The 6,675-nt window shown below is 35.3% G+C and overlaps 1 protein-coding gene across 11 annotated transcripts in view; it reads left to right on the top strand.

Moving 5' to 3' along the window:
- The window catches only part of Robo1 (roundabout guidance receptor 1), a 744,872-nt gene that overhangs the window by 461,150 nt on the left and 277,047 nt on the right, over positions 1-6,675 (top strand). The window contains exon 1 of one of the 11 annotated variants that reach the window (XM_033768172.1): positions 5,006-5,035. The exons of the other annotated variants lie outside the window; for them this stretch is intronic. The gene's annotated coding sequence lies outside the window, so the exon portion shown is untranslated. Of the gene's footprint in view, positions 1-5,005; positions 5,036-6,675 lie in introns of those variants that run through there. 11 annotated transcript variants of the gene reach the window in all.

The raw sequence follows: 6,675 nt of genomic DNA, 5'->3' as shown, positions 1-6,675 counted from the left end.
ATTTTTTTTTTTTTTTTTTTTTTTTTTTTTTTTTTTGGTACTGGGATCGAACTCCAGCCCTTGTGCTTGCAAGGCAGGCGAATGTGATCATTTCTATGAATGGCTTTTGATTCCGAAGAAATGATGTTGAGAATGAGAGCAACAACCACAACAACACAACCACTACTTCCTGTTCAAATGATGTTTTCTTGATCAACTTTTATAATGAAAATTCTAAACTCTGCCAAAGCATAAATGATTTTTCTCCCAAAGAAAATGTTGCTTTTTAACTTATTGGCTGATAGTTCTGCTCATCCAGTTAAACAGCATATTCGTTTAGTAAAACTGAATGATTTTAAAATTTATCCTTAATTTTATTTTGGACTTTACTATTTGTTTCAGTATTTACTGATTGACTAAAGGAGCTGATTTGTCTCTGCATTAGTACCTTCCACTTTGCAGGCCATAATTCCCATTTCTCCTCCACTGGCAGCTTCCAAACTACCAAATTGTTTTGTGTCAAATACATGCTGGGCTCTGCAATAAATTACTGATGCACAGTCAACTCTTTATTTGGAGGAGCAGCCTCTGAACATTGATTAATGTGATTCTTCAAGAATGGAACAATGGCCAGTGTGCATATGCACAAGAAAACCCTATCCATTGCAGTAGATAGCTTTGTTCCATGTGCACCAACCATTCTCCTGCAGTGTCCTTCTGGGCAGAGCAGGAACCTTGGCTAATTGATTAGCAGAATCTTTAGGTTGCCTGAGGTGGGCCTAAAACAGGGATGCAATCAGAGGTTTTGAAAGACTCCTTTCTTGTCTTCCAGGATTCCTGCAGGCACATAACGGCAGCCACAATAGACACAACAGTGAGGATTCTTATTTGGGGAAGATTTGGGGTACTTTAGTGATAATTTTTGTTGTATTATGTATTCTTTTACTTTAATCCAACTGGTTGTTCTTTTGCATTTGACAAGTATGTTAGGACTAAAATACAAAACAAAACAAAACAAAAATTGTAATGGATATTTTCTTCTTGATTTGCTCTATATTACCTTCTTTTATGAAATGAGTCTAGGTGAAGGGAGGGCAGAGGTAAGGGGAAAAAATGAGAATCAAGACTTGTCATGTAGAGTTACAAGATCCCAACAATAAATGTAACTGTACTGTATCCCTAAAATGTACCAATAAACTCAATTAAAGCTAAAAAAAAAAAAGAAAATGAAATGAGTCTAGGAACCCATTTCTTCTTTTAACAGTTGTACTGAAAGTACATGATAGTTAAAATTATGAAGATGATTGAAACATACACAAGTGAATAAAAATGATATTGTGCTATTTATAGGGAGTTACCAGGGATTGAACTCAGGACCTTGCTCTTGCCAGGTAGGAGGCAGAATTGCTGAGCTAAATCCCAAGCTATTTATTGTGCTATTTATGAATATGGATCACTTCTAAAATTTAATAAAAGGACACATTCATTGCTACTTTTTTTATTTTTCACAGTTTTAGATTTTGGGACTGTCACATTATATATTTTTAATTACATTTATTTTCAACTGGTATATAAAAACAAAAATTAGGCCACATGGCAGCACACACTTAAAATCTCAACACTCTGGGAAGCTGAGGCAGGAAGATTGGAAGTTTGAGCATAGTAGGGCAATTTAGTGAGACCCTGTCTCTAAATAAACAAAAGGCTGGAAATGTAGCTCAGTGCTAGGGCCCTGGGTTCGTTCTCCAGTATCTGACAGAGAGAATTGTACATATTAATGGGGTAACAAGTGAAACATATTGTGAAATATTTAACTCATGTTAAATTGACTTATCCCCCACAACATTAATCATTTCTTCAATTTAAATTTTTTTTTCTAGTTTAGGAAATGTAGAGTAGGTTATTGTCATTTATAATCACTTTGCTATACAAATGAATGATGTGTTGGCTTAGAGATATATTAATGTAGATTTTGTTTCTTCCTCACAGTTGGAACTATATATTCATTTAATTTGACCTTTGGATTTAATGGGAAAAATAAACTTGTTAAGTGAACATTTCAGTTCAGGTGAAGTGATGAAATATTTCTAGCAAAACTTTATCTCTGAGCGCTCTGTGAATTTTACCTGGAGACTTATGGATCTATTTTTCCTATTTTGTGAATAAGAAGACTAAGAAAAACAAATATGTCAATGTTTAGAATTCGTAAATAGTGAAGAAGGGAGTAGCAGTGTTTTTTGGTTTCTGAATACTAAATTCACCACTTGTAAGATTTGATCTTTTCAAAAAAGCAAAATTTAGCTCGTTTCTTCCCATTTCTCAATGTAAGTAATCTTATTAGAAATGAGCTAAAGGTGTAGGGAAGGTGGGATTGGCAGGGGAAAGGTAATAAGGGAAAAGAAAAAAATGTGAGATAATGAAAAGATGGAAATAAAGTGTTTGTAGATGGGGAGGGGAGGAGGGGGTGAAGGGAGGGCAGGGACAAGGGGAAAAAATGAGAACCAAGACATGTCATATAGAGGTACAAATTCCCAACAATGAATGTAACTGTACTGTATCCCTAAAATGTACCAATAAACTCAATTAAAGCTGAAAAAAAAAGCAAAATTTATAGTACCAGATCCTAGAGGAAAATCTGTTGTAAAGCAGTGCCTTTGCAGAAGATAGTTTTGTATTTGAAAAAGAATCTGCCTCTATGAAATTAATAAAAAGATATTATAAGTCTTTATAAAGGACAGGCATTTTTCCCAAAATGTAGTACAAGTTACATTGCTTTAACCTTGACATTATTTTCTCATTAAAACTTAAAGTGGTTCATTCTTAATCTGCTTAAATATTGTTTAAGTAATATTTATACATAAGACATGGAATTAATATTAATTAACAGCCTGTATGTGGAACTTTACAATGATTCTGTGACAAATGCATTCAGAAGTTTAACCTGAAATGTCAAGAACAAGTATCCCAATGGGATGTGTTTACCACAGTGTGAAGACTGGGTGTGAGAGAGATGGGGAACGGGAGCAGTCTTCTCCTGACAGAGTGAAGTTTCCCTTTCATAAACCCAAGAAGACTAATAGAGGGGTAAAGATTTTGATGATTATTTGTAAGAGTAGAAAACCAGGAGAATTGACATCTTTGCAAAGGGGTGGAATGGAGTGAGAAAAAATATTTTTATAACTAGGTAGCTGATTTTTATGTAAGTGATATAAGGAAGATCAATAATGTAGAAATCAAGAGTAGCCTGAAATATCTCGATGGTATATTGAGGTATAAAAATTAAAAGAACGCACATGTTCAACAACATAAACTAAGTACACTCTCCACTGACCCACCCACCAAAAATATTGTAGCCATTTCACCCCACTAATTTAAAGTGTGGCTTTAAAGTCTTCCCTTTGACTCCAAATACTGATGAGGATACTAAATATTTCTTTAGGAATTCCTGTTGCCACTCTCGGGGATATAATTTATATAGATTCATGCAATGACTGCACATCACAATGCAGCATGCTTTATCAGGACCATTTTATTAGAGTCTTAAAAATTATATGACTTGTCCAAGTTGATTATTTGGTTATTATCAGGGGCACTCTTTTCACATTACTGTTTTTTTCTTTCAGTGTCCATGCCCCCATATTACTCTATCTCCGCATGTCTAAACATACCTAATATGTAAATGATATGGCTTAGATCTAGAATGTTTGTACAAATTCTCCTGTGTTTGGAGGATGAACGAATTATGAGGGTACCATGCTATAGTAGATTCAGTGAGATGCTGGCTGGAGAAGCCTTAGAATATTGTAAATAGAAACTGTTGGGATGTTCTGATGGGAATGCAGAATGCCAATAGGAACATGTAAATGGAGGCTAGTCTCTGGCCATTTCAGTGGGGAACAAGGATTCTACTGGCAGTTGGACTAGAGGCCATTTGTGTTACACCCTGTTAGAAAATTTGTCTTCATGTTGCCTGTCTTGAGGCTTTGTGAGAGACTGAAGCTAAGGGCAGTGGACTAATTAACTTGGAGGAGAAAATTTCAAAGCAGTCCAGTGTTCTGGCTGTACCATGAATACTGCTGGGTACTTTTAAGCTAATCTGTAGAGAGAATCAGGTGCTGAAAGCAGATGTGGAAGCTTGACCCATAACTGTTGCATTCTGTTCGCCTGGAAAACCAGCACCAAGTGAATGGTGCCAAAGTCTTCTGCCAACTTGAGCAGTAGCCAGGGCCCATTGAACCATAACTGCAGAGGAGCCACTGCTGTGAACATTGACATGCTTGTATCACTGTCATATGTCTTTAGTTCTTTTGGGAACGTATTTAAAGGTGAGATAGATGAGTTAAATGGGATTTCTATTTTTAGTTTTTTTGAGACATGTCCATACTAGCTTACATTTCCACCAATAATGTAGGAGAGTTCTTTTTTCACTGCAGCCATGCTGGCATTTATTATTAATTGATTTACTTGCCATTTTTTCCAGTATAAGATGAAATATTGGTGTCATTTTAATTTGCATTTTTTAATAGCCAGGGACATTGAAATTTCTTCATATGTTTATTGGCCCTTTGTGTTTCTTCTGAGAAGTATTTCACTTAATCATTTTTAATTGAGTCTTTTACTTGGGGTAGTATACATTTTTTGAGTTCCTTGGTACACCTATGACTTTGTATTTCCTGTTTAATCTTCCAGTAGGTTAATCTTTTAAACCAATTTATATATCCTTTAACAGATGAGTTGATAAAGGAAATGTAGTATCTACTGATAATGGAATAATACTTGGTTATAAAGCAGGATAAATTTGAGAATATTTTAAGGAAATGAATTCACCTGAAAAATATGTTAGTTGAAATAAATCTTATACACTAACTTAAATACCACGTGATCTCTCCCATTTCAGTAAGGCAAAGTATAGATAAAAAACAAAAATTTAAAAAAAAGGATTGCTAAAATAAATCAGTGAGATAGATTTTTTTTTTTTTTAAACAGAAAGGGTTCCAAGAGATGTGAGGGGTGAGGAGAAGAGGAAGCACACATAAAAAGATACAAGAAGTTTCAGGTATATGTACCAAATACCCACAATGAATGTAATCATTATAAGTTATAAACGTGAACTGAAGTAAGAATAACAACGACAATAATAATGTAAAGACAATCAGAGGGAGGGAAGTGAATATAAACTTCCTGTACTGCAAACATGTACTATAAAGTAGTTTGTAAAAATAGTTCACTGCAGATCTCAGGAAGCTGGTGATGCCAGGAATGTGGAATGTCTGTTGAGGAAAACTACAAGCAATGAGTGGAGCCAGTTTACAAGAGAGCTCAGCTGGGCTACAAGGTTGTAGTGGTGGAGCCACTAAGCCTTTTGGAACTCATGTCTTACACCACCTGGCCTAGTTGCTGGAAATGGAACAGCAGGATTTAATGTTTGCTGGGTTTTGGTGTTGCATTGGTCAAATTTCTTTCTATCCTCATATTTCTCTCTTTTGGTGTTGGAATGTTTGCCCGGTGCCAGTGTAAATTGGAGGTATTTATCTTTCCTTTCCTTTTGATTTGTACAGGTATGCGTAGCAAAGAGATTGTCTTCAATCTCAAAGGAGACTTTGGCTTGTTTTATTATCTATCATGACAAACATATATAAGAACAGCCAATAAGCATATCAACAAACATTTAACATCATGAGGCACCAGAGAAAAAGAAATTAAGTTACAGTGAGAAGTATCTTCTGTGTACTAGAATAGCTTAGTCTATATCATGCCATTATAGTAGAATACCAAATACTTTCTTTTTCATTTTATTGTGGCTTATAGCTAAGAGTTTGTCTTGAGCTTCAGAGAAACCTTTGTACTGGGACTTTTCAGCAATACTAGAGCTGTTAAGATTTTGGCAATTCTTAGATATAGAATGAATGGTTTTTACATAATGAGATGGAGAAGATCCTTTTGGGACCAGGGGCAGATGTTAGGGTTTAGATATGAGGTCTTTCCCCAAGTCTCACATGTTTGAAAGATGATTGGATGATGGGGCACTATACTTATGAGTGGATGCACCGCTTAGGACTTCCGTAGCTAAATGTGCCGTTAGGAGGCGAGGACAAGTTGGAGGTAATTCACTCAGAACATGACCTGGAAGGGTATATTTCTTGTCTCCAGCTCCTCCTTCCTCTCTCTGCTTCCTGGCTGTCATGAGAAGAACAGCTTTCTTCCACCATGCCTTTCGATCATATGTTTCCACTTTGGAGCCAGCTGAGTTTGGACTGGGCTCACTTGAGCCAAATGGATACCTTCTTTTTTTTAATTGTAGGTATTGAGTGTTTTGTCTTGGCAATGGGAAACAGGCTAAGACAGTAAACATACTTTTCTTTTTAATTGCAAGCAGGATGTCATATATAGGTAGAGGTAAATCTTCATATGACTCTGTTGTGAATTGAGTTTCTTACCCTTTCTCATATGAAAACATTTTTAGTTTTGTTCATTCTCATTTATTCAAAATATGTATTGAATTCTATGTGTCAGGCATTCTGCTGCTTTTCAAGTGGATAGCTTGATGAAAAGCAGCACCCTTATATTGACTGTGATGCTGTTTGTTCTGAAATACTAGAACTCATTCCATTTGCTTTCAAATTTTTTTCAAATTTGTTGATATTTTACTTTAACAATTTTATTTTTTTTTTTACTTTCTGGTAGGTTTCAATTGTA

The sequence above is a fragment of the Fukomys damarensis genome, unplaced genomic scaffold (genome assembly GCF_012274545.1).
Source record: "Fukomys damarensis isolate Sample0158 unplaced genomic scaffold, DMR_v1.0_HiC HiC_scaffold_24, whole genome shotgun sequence".
Taxonomy (NCBI): Eukaryota; Metazoa; Chordata; class Mammalia; order Rodentia; family Bathyergidae; genus Fukomys; species Fukomys damarensis.
This window is presented reverse-complemented; position numbering and strand designations above follow the sequence as displayed.